This window comes from Sarcophilus harrisii, chromosome 2 (assembly GCF_902635505.1).
Source record: "Sarcophilus harrisii chromosome 2, mSarHar1.11, whole genome shotgun sequence".
Lineage (NCBI taxonomy): Eukaryota > Metazoa > Chordata > Mammalia > Dasyuromorphia > Dasyuridae > Sarcophilus > Sarcophilus harrisii.
The window spans coordinates 427,022,054-427,037,409 of record NC_045427.1 but is presented as its reverse complement, the minus strand read 5'-3'; positions in this window follow the sequence as shown (position 1 = coordinate 427,037,409).

The following is a 15,356-nucleotide window of genomic DNA, read 5'->3' as shown; positions in this document are numbered from 1 at the left end:
TGGCAAAAAAGATAAATGTTGCATGTATTGTCAGATGTCTTCAATACCATCCCAGCCATCACCTCACAGAATGTTTCTGTTTAATTGGCTTTTGTTGGGATTTTTGTTGCAAGGGAGGGTTCTGTTTGGAATTTCCAGAAATAAGTGTGTTGTTAAAACAAAAGACATCAATACAATATATTTTAGTTAAATAGAATAAAATCTAGATAAACTATATCTATAGCATTCCCCTGTTCTGCTGGTTTAGTAAACTTGCCGAAAAAGGAAACAAGGTTAATCTGTCTGGTATGACATGTTCTTAATGAAGCCATCCTGACTCTTGATGATCACCACTTCCTTTACAAGATATTCACTAATAATACCTTTAATAATACATTATGGAATTTTGCCAGGAATGGAAGTCAAGGTCACTGAATGATATTTTTCAGGTTTTATTGTCTTTACTTGCTTAAAAAGCAGGACAATATGGTTCCCTTTCTAGTCCTGCAATCCCTCCCCTGTTTTCCACTTTATTTCAAAGGTCCCTGACTGGAATTCTGTAAGTACAGCTACCAGTTCTTTTAATGCCTGGGATGCCTGGGATGTGAACTAGTCAAGGGCAGTCAGATAGTCTCTATCTCCCTACTTATCTTGGATTTCAATGCTCTGTTACTCATTTTTGTTCTGTTCTTTGCAGTCCAAAGATTATTTTCTTTGCCATAGAAAACATGCAAAACCCAAACAGCTCTGTCTTCCCTCCATTATCTTTTGTCTGTCATTTCATTGCCCCTCCCAGTCTTTCATCCTCTTTTCCCAAAACTATAAAATTTTAAAGGATATTTTTCTACTGCCCTTGCCTTGCCTTGCTATCCTCAACTTATTCTAAGTCTCAGAAATCTAGATCCTTTTCTTAAAAGAGATGCCATACTTGTACATCCATCCTTTCATCCTCCCTTCTTTCATCTTTTATACTTTCCCTTTTAAAATTTAAATGGCTGCATGAGCACTTCCGCATTGTCTTTCTTGACAACTTTTTCCTCCTGACTGAAATGGTTTCCCTTTAAATCTTCAGAATTTCATTCTTGAGAGCTTCCCATCTCCTGGGTTGCCTCCCTTTGTGGGATTTTGCCCATGAAGTCCTACCCATCCCTCCTATGATTCCCACTCTGCCAAAATCTGTTACCCCATGTCAACCTTTCCTGAATTCTGCCCCTCAAAACGGAGGGGTCCCTTCCCAGAACCAGAGGTACTGTCATTTCCACTCCCAACAGCCAGCAACTGCTTGCTGACCAGAGAGATGTGCTCCTTGGTCACTCCACCTTCTGTCTGGTTACCTTTTCCATAAATGAGGAACTAGAGCCCAGAGCAGGGCCCTGCCCAGGATAAGAGCCAGTGAGTCCTAGAACCAGGATATCATGTCTCCAAATTCAAAGCCTTTGTCACGGTACCATGCCCATAGTACTCTAGGAAACAGAGCCACGAACCCGCTTTGTGCCCCCTGGGTGAGGGACGGCTCCCCTGGTCCCACAGCCTGGCCCAGCGCCCCCAACTCTCAGTGACCACAGGTTGTTCTGAGAAGAAGAGGCAGCAGAGACCGAACCAGCTGGGCCCCAGGCTTTCCGCCAGGCCTCGAGGCCCTGCTTGGTCCTTTGGCACTATTGTCAAGCTCACAACAGCTGAGGGGTAGAAAGCCCCGAGCTGTCCAGAGGCCGACCTTGCCCAGAATTTTCCTGCTTGTAGCTCCTGGAAAGGCCGACCTTCATGCGGTTGCCTTCCGATTGTTAGGCTGACCCTTCACCCCAGAAGCTTCCTGCTCCCCACAGGACAGTCCCAGGCTCCTAATGGAGAGCAGCAGTGGCCAAGGTGACCTCCTGGTTCTGTCAGTCCTTCATCCAAGAGGCTTTAATTAATCAATGTGAAGAAAACCCATAGCCCGTGTGGGCTGGAGGAGGAGAAGGCTGCCCTACAAAGTCTACCCAGGCCCAGACCCTGACCTACTGCAGCACGCGGTATTATAGGCCAGTGCCCCACAGTGGCCCAGAACAATGAAGACACAGGCAGGGGATTTACCTGGTCCGCGGGTTTGGTGCCCGAAGATCCTGTAGCCCTCACTGGGGGAAGGTCCTCCCAAGTGTGAGGAGTCTCCAGTACCAAATAATTCTAGTGGCTGGCCCAGAACGCTGAGAATTAATCCCAGACTCTTCCGCAATTCCACCTTGTCTCAAGGAGGAGTTGGATCAGTTGTGAATCTGCCGTTGGATTTTAAAGGACAGATAGAAACTGAACAAAGAGGGGGACGTGGGGTGTTCCAGGAGTGGGAATAGCTCGAGCAAAGGAATGAAGTTGGGAGGGTACATAGGTGGGGAGAAGAGGAAAGAGAGCAGTCAGACAGACTCTCCGGACTCCTTTTGTCCAATCTCCTCCTAATCTTTCTTCATTCATCTCCCTGCTTCCTTTCATCCTTCTCCTGCCTTATTCTGTGATCCTCCTTCCTTCTCTCTTCTTCCCTCCTCCAGGAAGCCTTTCCCAACCAGCTCCTTTCTTCCCACTCCCAACTGCTTCTACTCACGATCAGGAGCACACTGCCTAAATCCCTAAGTTATTCCCTAGAGCACATGATTCTGGAATTTTTACCGTTGAAAGAGAGTCTTTCACTGCTCTTTTTATTATTCCTTCTTCACTTCTTCCCGTTTCCTTCATTCCTCCTCTTTTTCCTCCTTTTCCTTCTTTCTGCCTCCACCTTTCCCCTTCTCTTTTGTCTCCATTCCCCTCCCTGAGAAAGCAGGTATTTTGTCTCTAAGCAATTGCTGCCTCTGCACCCAGGAACATGATACAACAAGCCTAGGAGGAGAAACTGACTCCTTTCTATGACAAACACCATCTAATTGTTTCTTTTTCCCTTTGGAGAAATTAATTATTCTCTTCTGCATAAAACTTTTTTTCTCTTTAGATCCCTTTGAAGGGATTATCATTATAGAGAAAGTGAAGGCAAATTAACCTCTTGGTGCCCATTTTGCTGTGAGATTGTTCTCAGCCAGTGTTTCCTATCCGTAGTTTGGTTAGGAGGGTGAAGGGAAGGAGAGGGGTGTCAATGTTCTGGGAATTAGGGGTAAGAAAAGTTGAGCCTGAACTTTAGATCCCATGTTAGCCCTGGGAGTAGGAAATGGGTAGGAGAGGGAAGAAGGGAAGACCTAATCTGGGGAAAGGTAGTTCTTCCTCTTGCTAATTCATCCAATCCATCCTTTTTTATTCCATAATATCACATTTTATCTAATTTAATTTGACCTTTTTAAATCTTATCCTATCCTATTGCTGCCCGTACCACCCCACTTACATCTCCTTCCAACCTACGACATCTTGTCCAATTTTAATTCATCCATTTTATATTAGCCTCTTCTATCCTACCCAGCCAGTCCGAACCTTTTCTACCCTATTCCTCTTTATCTTATCCTGTCCTAGCCTGCCCTATCCAGTTATATCCCATCATATTCTACTTTCCCCCCTCACATTCTACATCATTTAATTATATCTCACCCCATCCCATTCTATTCTATTCCATTCAATTCCATCCCATCCCACTTCATTCAATTCTATGTCATCCCTTCCCATTCCATAGGAAGGGACCAAAGAGATCTCCAGACTTTTGATCCTAACTTCCTGGGAAAATAGGGGTATTGCTGACCAAAAGCACAAAAAAAGAGGGTAGTTGAAAGAGATGAACAATTTATCTTTTTATTTTTAATAATATCTTTTAATTCTCAAAATACAAGCAAAGATAGTTTTCAGCATTCACTCTTGCAAAACCTTGTGTTACAAATTTTTCTCCCTCTCTTCCCCTCACTCACTTCCCCTAGATCGCAAATACTGCAGTATAGGTTAAACATGCCCAACTCTTCTAAACATATTTCCACATTTTTCATGCTGCACAAGGGGAAAGAAGATCAAAGAGAAAAAAAAGTGAGGGAGGGGAAAAAAGAAGCAAACAACAATAAAAAAAATTGAAAATACTATATTGTGATGATGTACGTTCAATTCCCATAATCCACTTTCTGGATGCAGATGTCTCTTTCCAACACAAATTGATTTAACTGACCTGAATCACCTCATTATGGAAAGAACCAAGTCTATCAGAGCTGATCATGACATAATCTTCTTGTTGCCATGTACAATGTTCTCTTAATTCTACTCGTTTCACTCAGCATCAGTTCATGTAAGTCTCTCCAGGCCTCTCTAAAATAATCCTCCTGGTCCTTTCTTACAGAACAATAATATTCCATAGCATTCACATACTATAACTTATTCAGCCATTCTCCAGCTGATGAGCAGCCACCCAGTTTCCAGTTTCTTGATACTACAAAAAGATCTACTACAAACATTTTTGCACACATGGGTCCTTTTCCCCTTTTTATTGTCTCTTTGGGATACACACCCAGTAGAGACATTGCTGGACCAAAAAGTATGCAAAGCCTGATAGCCCTTGGGGCATAATTCCAAATTGCTCTCCTGAATGGTTGGATCAGTTAACAACTCCACCAATAATGCATTAGTGTCCTAGTTTTCCCACATTCTCTCCAACATTTATCATTGAGATAAACAATTTCCAAATTGTAAAGTAAGCTGACAACTGATATTTCCCTTTCCCCCTTACATCTAGAAGGAGACTGTGCATGTGTGGGAAAGGGAATGAGAGGAGGAGGAGAGAAAATCAGCATGTCAGTCAAACACATCAGACTGATGGAGCCCTGAAGAAAGCTGTTAAGGAAGTAAGCACAGGGGATGGTCAAAAAGGCAGTTCAGGTCAATCCGTGGTGCAGGTATTCCTGTGGGATTATCCATATGAAACCAAATCAACAAGCATTTATTGGATCCAACCCTCAAAGATTAGTTAGGAATATAGAATGGAACTGAGGCTAGATCCTGGCTTTAGAGTTCACTGTGCCTTTGGAGAGACCAAATAAATCCATGTGAAGGCAGAAAATGCTTTAGGAATTGTCAGGAAAGTTTTCCAGGACACGGGCACCAGGTGAGCAAGGACCCGCTACCAGTGGTGGAAATGAACAACAGAACTGGAACTCCAGAACTACCCCAGTTGGAAGATCTCTTTCTGAAACATAGAACTAAAGAGTGGAGAGAAATCCCTCTCAATTAATGCTCCTGTACTCAGAATAAGGGACTAGTAATGGCTTTTCTGTCCATTCATGTCTACATGGATGTCCTGGCTCTAGCAGGCTTGAATAATTGGTTTAAATGAGTGATGGAGGAAAGGAATAATGAATAATGAGAACTAATATTTCTATGAGTTTAAGGTTTGCAAAGCCCTTTAGAGACATAAATCATAAAACTAGAGCTGGAAGGGTCCTCAGAGGCCATCTAGTCGGATCACCCTGTCTTACAGATCAGGACACGGAGCTCCATAGTGGTAATGTGTCTTTCAGGGCCAGGATTCACATTCAGGTCCCATGACTCCACGTTTTGTCTTCTAACTTTGTTCTGCACACTCAAAGCAATATCTCATGGTCAGTAATGGCAAGATCAGCTTCACTTTACAGATGGGGAAACCGAGGCTCAAGACTTCCCAAGATCTCACAGCTGTCAGATGCCAGGGCTGGGGCTCAAACTGAGGGTCCTTAACACCAGGCCCAGAGCCCTGTCACTGTCCCTGTCCGCTGCAGCATTTTCAGTCTTTTGAGTTTTGTTTGTTTCTAAAGTCCGGACAACTTTCTGGAGGACCTGGGAATCAGCTCGAGTCCTTGGTCTTAGTGGAGGAGTGCAGGGGCAGGAGGGCACGTGGCTGGTCAAAGATGGAGTCTGGAATCTGGCGTCCTCTCTTGTGTCTGTGACTGAGGCTCCTTAAATACCTCCGATGATGATTACATCACTACAGCACACTGAGCAAGTGCAACCATTGCCTCACCTTACTAAGTACTAAGTATATGCTTAGCTGTAAGTACCTTGCTGACCTAGATTTAAGTACACCTTTTCAGAGGTCCAGCCCTGTACACTTCCTGCCCTTATCCAAGCCTTAATTCTCTGTGTCTCAAGTTCATCAAATTATTTATTTGATATGATTAATGATAAATGATTAATCTTGGTGAAATCCTAGTTCACATTCAGTCCAGGATTTGGATGCAGCCTATCCTGAGCATGAACATTTTAGGCCAGGGCCCCCTGCTAGGGCTCCCTCCTAACACAAGCTTCAGGTCCAGGTCCAGCTTAGAAGCTCTGGAGAGGAAGACTGAGTCCTTCCCATCTTCTGCCTGCCCCAGACCATACTCTCCCACTCCCCCACACACACATCAGCCAATTGTAGCTACTTGGACATCCAGTCATTCAGAATTACTCCGGGTTCCACATGATGAAGGCCCCACTAACCACGGGAACATAAGCATTTTTTAAATTATTGGGAACAGGGATGGGGGTGGGGAGGGTGGAAGGGGATAAATGTGGGAGTGGGCAGGGAAGATATTTCTGTACAGTTCCTTTGGATGCCTAGAAAACAATGGATACTTAAACCACTCTTTTTGTCAAGAAAACCCCAAACGGGACCACCCAGAGCCGAACATGATTGAAACAAGCGAACTAGCACCGAATTGGTTTATTGACTTTTCCTTAGAAGGTGCCATGGGTACCTGCTGCCACCACAATCCTGCCAGCCCTGGCTCTCACAGTACACCTGGCAGAAGGCCCAGTTTAAAAGGCCAGATGGAACAGGGATCTAAATCCTCTGGAATTAGACCCTAGAAAAAATCTGTCCCTGAGGGATGGATCCAGGCTCTGCACCTCCTTCCCTTTGACTCAGGAAAGCAGTTACCAGAGGAAGAAGACACCAATAAGTATAACAAGCTGGTACCATAGAAAAATTGAGATGATCAAACCCCTTCTTTTCACCTTCAGGCTAGACCAACATGGTGAGGAAGGGGTACATAAAGCATTTCATGAAATGCTTTTTCCTGAGCCTTAAATTTATGAACAAGGCCATCTCCAGTCATCCTGAATTTATATCTGGCCCCTGGACCCAGATGGCACTGGAGGAAAAAGTGAGGTTGGTGACTGCACAAGCCTCCCTCTCTTAAACCCGCTCACTTGCAAGTCATGGCATCCCCTCCCTGATATCATGGTCCTCTGCAAGAACAACGGACAAACAACAACCTCTGTGAGTGAAGCTGGTCCACTGGGGACCCAGCTGGAACTGAAAAGGAGCACAGTTCATTTCTTTCTCCTTCTATCTTTCCATCCCTTACTTCTTTTGCTCCTTTTTCCCCTATTTCCTTCCTCCCTCCTTCCCTTCTTCTCTCCTTCTTTACCCCCTTCCTTCCTTCCTCCCCCCCCTTCCTTCTTTCCTTTCATCCACATTGACTATCATACACCTGTGAGTGTGCTGCTCAAAGAAAGCAATTTTTTTTTTTTTAATCCCTGAAATCTCCCAAGATATCTTGGGATTTACTAGCAAGATTTCTTTCTTAAAGACCTTGCCTTAAATCCAAATCACTCTGACTTTCATTAATTGGTCAACAATAGGTCCCAGGCTAAGCCTAATTAGTCATTGTTTGGGCCCTAATTGATTCAGAGTGAATTTAAATTGCAGTTGTTTATGTGTTAGCCAGAAACCCTCCAGTTTTCTCCTCTTAGATTGGGTTTTTTCAATTGTGGCTGAGTCTTTGTGACCCCGTTTAAAGTTTTCTTGGCAAAGATATTGAAGTAATTTATCATTTCCTTCTCTAGCTCATTTTGCAGATGAGGAAACTTAGGATAACACAACTACTCAGTGTCTGAGGTTACATTTGAACTCAGGTCTTGCTGACTCAATAACTGGTAAAAGGCAAAACGTCATTCATCTATTCAAAAACCGTCAGTGGTTTCCTATTGCCCAGAGGTTAAAACACAAATGCCTAAATTTAGCTTTTAAGGCCTTTCACAGTCTGCCTCAATCCTAACTTTCCATGCTGATTTATCTTGCTTTCTTGTGTTCTCTATATACATTCCACAAACATGACTAATAACTGTTCCCCAAGCTTGGCCCGATCTCTCCCTCCTCAAGGCTGTTCTCCCATACCTCCAAATTTCCACTTTGGCTCACCTGATCCCTTTCCTGCTCTACCCTCCCCACCTCCCCACCCCCCTTGTCCTTACATTTTCATAGAGCACTTTGGTTGTCTCTTTTCTCCTGTCATCTCCATTGGATCATAGATTCAGAATTGTGGAGAGCAATTTGGAACTATGCCCAAAGGGTTATCAAACTTGTATACCCTTTGGTCCAGCAGTGTTTGTTCTGGGCTTATATCCAAAGAGTTCTTAAAGGAGGGAAAGGGACCCACATGTGCACAAACGTTTGTGGCAGCTCTTTTGTAATGGCCAGAAACTGGAAGCTGAATGGATGCCCATCAGAGAATGGCTGAATAAATTGTGGTATATGAACATTATGGAATATTATTGTTCTGTAAGAAATGACCAGCAGGATGATTTCAGAGAGGCCTGGAGAGACTTACAGGACCTGATGCTGAGTGAAATGAGCAGATCATTATACACGGCAACAATCTGTTGATCACTTCTGATGGATGTGGCTCTTTCCAACAATGAGATGATTCAGGCCAGTTCAATGGTCTTGTGATGAAGAGTGCCGTCCACACCCAGAGAGAGAACTGTGGACCTGAGTGTGGACCATAACATAGCATTTTCACTCTTATTGTTGTTTTCTATTTGCATTTTATTTTCTTTCTCATTTTGGGGGGATTTGATTTGATTTTTCTTATGCAGAAAGACAATTGTATAAATGTGTATGCATATTTTGGAATTAACATATAACATGTTATGTTGGATTACTTGCTATCTAAGAGAGGGGGTGGAGGGAAAGGGGGGAAAATTGGAACACGAAGTTTTGCAAGGGTTAATGTTGAAAAATTATCCATGCATATCTTTTGAAAATTAAAAACCTTTAATTAAAAAAAAAAAGTAAAGGAATTTAAAAGCTCTCTAGTCTAACCCTCTCTTATTATAGACTGTGATGTTCTTCTTTTTTATAATATAAGATGGTTCTCTCTGGGAGCAGGTTTCTTGGGGAGGTTCTCTGGAGGCAGCCTTAGTTTCAGTTCAAAGTAATAATCACTTCAAATAAAGCCAGCTGATAAAATCTAAATCTTTATTTTCTCCTTCCAATTCTTATCTCTTTCCTTGGGCCCGGTTAGCTTTCTTAGAGGCCTCTCTCTCTCCTTGGTTCCAAGAGCTCTTGCAGCTTGTTTTTTAGCTCTTCCAGCTTCTGCCTCTAGCTCAACTCCGACTCGTGGCTTCTCAATCTCCAACTGACGTTCCCCTTTCAATCTTTTCAACTGAACTCTCCTGACTGAGCTCAGCTATTTTTATGCTCTTTTAGAGGGGTAAACTCAAAGGTTAACTCCTCCTCTGAGAATGGGATTATGGGAGGTGTGAATTTGGATATCTCATACTGAACCCTGGTGTGAACTAATGTGAGCTAATGTGTGAACTCTCAAAGGTGTTAACTTAAGCATTGTTTCTATCAATACTAGTGACTTAACACCTTGTATAAGCATTGTATCAATTCCATTGAGTTAACACTAGGATTCTAACAATAGACACAGAAAATGAGGTCCAGAAAGGCAAAGTCACATAGGCAGGGAGTATTTGAAGCCTGATTCTCTTACTTCAGGGTAACTACATGGCACAATGGATGGAGCACTGGGTTTGGTATCAGAAAGACTCCTTCTTGAGTTCAAATCTGACCTCAGATATTTACTAGCTTTATTACCCTGGGCAAATCACTTCACCCTATTCCCCTCAATTTCTGCATCTGTAAAATGGGCTGGAGAAGGAAACAGCCAAGTGCTCCAATATCTTTGCCAAGAAAAATCCAAATGGGGTCATGAAGAATCATACTTGACAGCAATCTCCTACCTCAAAGTTAGTGATTGTTTTTGTATTGTGTCATCATGACTCTATTCTATGTTTCCCAATACTGGTGTATGTGCCTATTATCTCCTGCAGTAGACTGTAAAGTCCATGAGTATAGGGACATTTTGTGTCCTCAGGACTCCCCAGGCACTGAACATAGAAGGTGTTTAATAGCTGATATACTGAGCTGTATAAAATTCCACACAGCCCTGGGGAGATAGCCTGGGGACAAGTGTCTTGATGGATCGGGGCCTGAGTCTTGGGGGTGTCTGCCCACTCAGGCTTTTCCCATTTAGGAGATTGGGAATGATATTTTGGTGGTATTATTCCTGAAATCAATAATCTGCATCCCAGAAGATATTTCTCTATCCAAAAGAACCTTTGGGTGGGTACCTCCCGAAACAGCGATGACATCTGAAAATGGGCCCAACATTCTGCCCAGGTGAGGTGGCCCATGTCACAAGCATGTGTCACCTCCGTCCTCGGATTTTAGATATCAATCATAGGTACAGAATGAGACAGAGTCCCAGCAGGGAGAGTATAGGATTTGATGCCAGGGAGACCTGAATTAAAATCCACCTCTGGAGATGGGAATAGGCATTTGTGGAGAACCTACTGTATACCAGCTACTGGGCTAAGCACTTTCCACAAATATTATCTCATTTTTTTCCCTTACAACAACCCTGCTAGGATGATTCCCATTTTATAGTTGAGGAAAATGAGGCAACTAGGGGTTAAATGATTTGTTCAAGGTCATGCAACTAGTAAATATCTAAAACTGGATCTGAACTCTGGTTTTTCTAATGCCAAGCTCAGTGCTCTTTCTATTGCACCACCAGCTGCTTCACCTCCACTTTCTTACTAACTTCATGACTATAGGCAAGTCACCACCTCTCAATTTCCTCATCTGTAAAATGGGGATAATGATACCTGTCATACCTGCCTCACAGGCTCTAATGAGATAATTTATGTTACTTGTAAAACTTTCAAGTGTTACGTGAATGTCGATTATTATGATTTCAAAGTAAACAGCTTGTTTTACATAGGGGAAAACTGGGGCCTACTCTTAAACACTTCCAAGGTTTGAGTTTAGAATTTAAATCCAAGTCTCCTAGCTTTTACTACATACACAAAGTCAGGTTGGAGGATGGAGTGGAAAAGGAGAGATGATGGACATGGGAGAGCCAAATGATGAAATTATAATGGGAGTGTCTTCTGATGAGCAGAATATGTGGGCTTCTCTGCTGGGGGCCTAGAGTCATCTGATGACCAGGAGTGAGGTCAGAGGTCCATTACAAAGCTAGGAGGTTAAGTTTGATCAGGGGAAATAGGATCAACAGGCCTGGGAATATCTGGGGGGATCTAGGAGCCCAGAACCCAGCCAAGCCCCACAACAACAATATTTGCCTAAGGAAGATACCAACAAGAGATAGATGGTTAGCTTCCAGAGCCCTCATAATAATAATAACTCACATTTATATGGAACTTGCATTCCTTCCAACAACTTTATGAGGTAAGTAGAGTAAGTGTTATTATCCCCATTTTATGGATGAGGATGCAACTCAGAGATGTTGTGACTTGCTCTTAGTCACAAAGGAAATAATGTTGGAAGTGGTCTCCTTGAATTACCTACTACACAGGTTCTTCACCTTATCTCAATGATCAGAGATTGTGAACTGTCTATAAAACTTGTTCCAGCATCACTATTGGAGGCTTTGAAAAACATGGAGATAGGTAAGCTTATAAATACTTTTGCAATGATCCTCCCACCATCTCTCACAGAAAAGAACAAAGCAATGAGAGGTCTCATTGCACAATGGATAGAAACCCTGTCTCAGAATCAAGTTGAGCTGGGTTCAAGTCCTACCATGGACATATACAAACTGTGACTCTGGGCACCTTTCAATACATCCCTCCCACATCTCTACACCTCTCTTAAGCATCAAGTTTCAAGAAAGAGATTGACCTATATTGGAAGAAGGAGTTCCTCAGCTGGTGAAGAAGTTTCTCACCCTGATGAAATCATAATCTTTATACCAAAGGAAAAAAAAGAACATATTAGAAAAAGGAGATTAGATTTTATTAGCTCTTAATTTCAGAATGCACAGAAAAACATCATGGTACATGGGGGCCAGCCTTCAATCTGGTAGCAAAAAAACCTGAACTCATAGTCTACCTCTGTCAACTAGGTGAGTCTTTTAGCATCTCTGGGCCTTGATTTCAACATCCCATGTTAAATGAGGCAGTTGAGCTAGATGACCTTCAGTTCTAAATCTATAACCAAAATCCAGTCCTCTCATTTTATTAATAAGGCATTTATTGGACAGTGACAAGGTTACCCAAGCATACATAGCTAATAATTGGCAGAGATTGAACTAGAAGCCAGGCCTCCAGTGTCCTGTCCCACCACTCTCACTCCTTCCTGGTAGCTTTTTAAATGTGATTAATGTTAAGGTGCTATATGAATGTGCCAGGATTTCAATGCCAAGATTACACCTCTCATTTTACTATTTTTTTTTACTGTTTATTTATTATTTTTTATTGTTTAACTTTTTTATTAACAGGAAGCATCCCGTTTTCCAGAGCTAAAGCCCAGTCAGCAAACTATATCCTGGGCTTGACATAACAACAATCCTTTGCACTTTCCCTCTAGATCAGAAGTAGGGAACCTATTTACTGTCCAGGGTCATTTGAATATTTAAAACTTCATTCAGATGTTATACATACACAGTTATCAACTTAAAAACTCAAGCACTGAGACCGATGAGCATTTCAGCTCATCACTGCTTGTGGTTACCTTGGCAGGGCAAAATGATTTCAAGGACCTTTTCTGGCCCACGGACTGTACTGGACGTTCCCCAACCCTGCTCTAAAGGAATTCAGCCACACTAAATCCCAGAATTGTTTCAGAGCAACACCAGGAAGTTCCTGGGCTCGGACAAATACCTGCAGAAACCACATTCTGGTCATGAGACCCTGTTAGGAATCAAATTTGTCTCATTGCTTCTGTGACCCCCTCACTGGCAGGATTACACCCAATGTAGCCATTGGTAGATATACTGATATCTTTACTGTGGGTCTAAAAGGAGGCCCCAGCACATGTGTCACATTTCCTGTTGTGCTAACCTGTGAGAGCTCTTTGATATTTCCACAGATAACTGTGATTGGGATCACCCATGGGAGCTCTCTTTTTTAAAGCAGCAGCAGTTGCAAACCTCTGGGACTCTGGTTTATTTGTTTTCAGGCTGGTTCTAGTCAAGTCACTTATTCTCTCTATTCCCCAGTTTCCTCATTTATAAAATGAGGAGATTGGACTTTATATTTCTAAGGTCGCTTTCTATACTCTTTCCCTTCTATGACCCCAGAACGACATGTTATTGGGGGTGGACATGAGGCTAGGAACATTAGCTTCAAATCTGGTATCTTTCTCCCACAAATCACTTGATTGTAAAAAATTATCACTCCTCCCCAACTCCTACCTAAACATACACTCTGTCTCTCTCTCTCCGTGTCTCTGTCTCTGTCTCTGTCTCTCTCTCTCTGTCTCTCTGTCTCTCTCTCTCTCTCATTTCATGAACACCAAACAAGTGGCCATAATCCCTAGTTACACATCAGAGACACCGAAGGTATGAACATTTTTTTCTGAGAAATATCTGGATATTTGGGGTACCTCAAACTCAGTGAGTCAGCTTTGTGGGTGTGTGTGTGGGAACCTCCTCATGTAAATCAGTCAACCAGCATCTTTTAAGTATCTACTATGTCAAGTACGGAGCTAAGAGATGGAGGGACAAAGAAAGTGAAAAAAGTAGTTCTTGCTTTCAAGGAGCTCACATGAAAACAATGCAAATTATGTAGGTACAGATAAGTTTAAGCAGGCAACAGAAGGAAGGAAGTAACTCTAAGAAGGATCAGGAAAACTTTCCTGACTTCTTAAGGTGATCTCGGGCAACGCTGAGAGAGACAGTTTCTAGGGATCAGGAGACAATAGTCTGGACTCTGTTTTGGTCAGTTCTCATTCGTAGTATTGTGTTCAATCCTGGATGACCCTGTTTTAGAAGGGGACATTGAAGAGAAGGAGCTTGTCTAAAGGAAGGCAGCCAGTATGTTAAAAGGGCTTGAGTCCACTCTATTTGATAGTATTGATTGCAGGAACTGGAAACGTTTAGGGAAAGGAGTAATAAGTGTTTAGATAGCATTTACTATGAGCCAAGAATTTATTTTTGACAAATATTATCTCATCAACCCTTCAAGGGAAATGCTATCATTATCCCCATTTTACATTTGAGGAAACTGGGGCAGAGACAGGTTAAGTGATTTGTCCAGCAAGTAAGTGCCTGAGGTCAGATTTGAACTCCTTTTCCTGGCTCCATGTGGTCTAGTCCCCAATCCATTGTACCACTAGATCTTCTAGTTAGCCTGGAGAAGAGAAGAATCAGGGAGGACATAATTTATCTCTCTTTTTTTAGTAGCTTTTTTTATTTTTGCAAATGCAAAAGACATTTTTCATCATTTACCCTTGTGTGTTCCAAATGTTTCTCCCTCCCTTTCCCTACCCCATTCCATAGACAGCAAACAATCTAATATAGCTTATATGGTTTACAAAGCACACTCCTGACCTGCCTATAAAGGAGAATCAGAGGATCATAGATTTAAGGCTGGGAGGGATCTTAGAGACTATCAATTCCAACCCCTCTCCTTACACAGGAGGAAACAAAGAAACAGAGCTGGTAGGTGACGTGACCAGAGGCACACAGCTTTCTGACTGCCATGATGTCTCTAAATCCTCTTCTTTTTATAACCAAAGAACCTGAGACCCCCCAAGACAGCTTAAAGGTCCCAAAAAAGAGATAAAACTTGAACCCAAGCCTTCTGACTTCAGAACCGTTCTCCTTTCGGCTGCACCATGCACCCTCCCAGTGTTTATAATCTGGTCTTTCAGGTTCCACTGCCTTTTCTACCTACTCAGTCATACTTCAGCGAGGGCCCAGCCTTCTTACTTCTGGCTAATGTGACATAGTTTAGCATTTAATTGTCTTGCAGTAGTTTCCTTATGTTAATTTTATTTTTCCCAACTTGAATGCAAGCTCACAAAGGGCAGAGAGTTAACCACCGTGGCCCCTGCACCCTGAGTAAGATGAAGCTTGGCCTTGTCCTGCATTCTGGACCTGGGGAAGGCAAAGTCCCTGAAAGGTGCACCCACTGAAAGCGACCCAGCTGTGCAAAAATGGTTGGGGCAAGAATCTGGAAACTGAGAGGATGCCTCTCAGCGGGAGAGCGGCTGAACAAGTCGAAGGCAGTTATGGGATATTATTGTTCTACAAAGTAGTCAATGACTGTAGCAATCTAGTATTTGACAAACCCAAAGACCACAGCTTTTGGGATAAGAATTCACTATTTGACAAGAACTGCTGGGAAAACTGGAAACTAGTATGTCAGAAAATAGACATAGACCCACACTAACACCATATACCAAG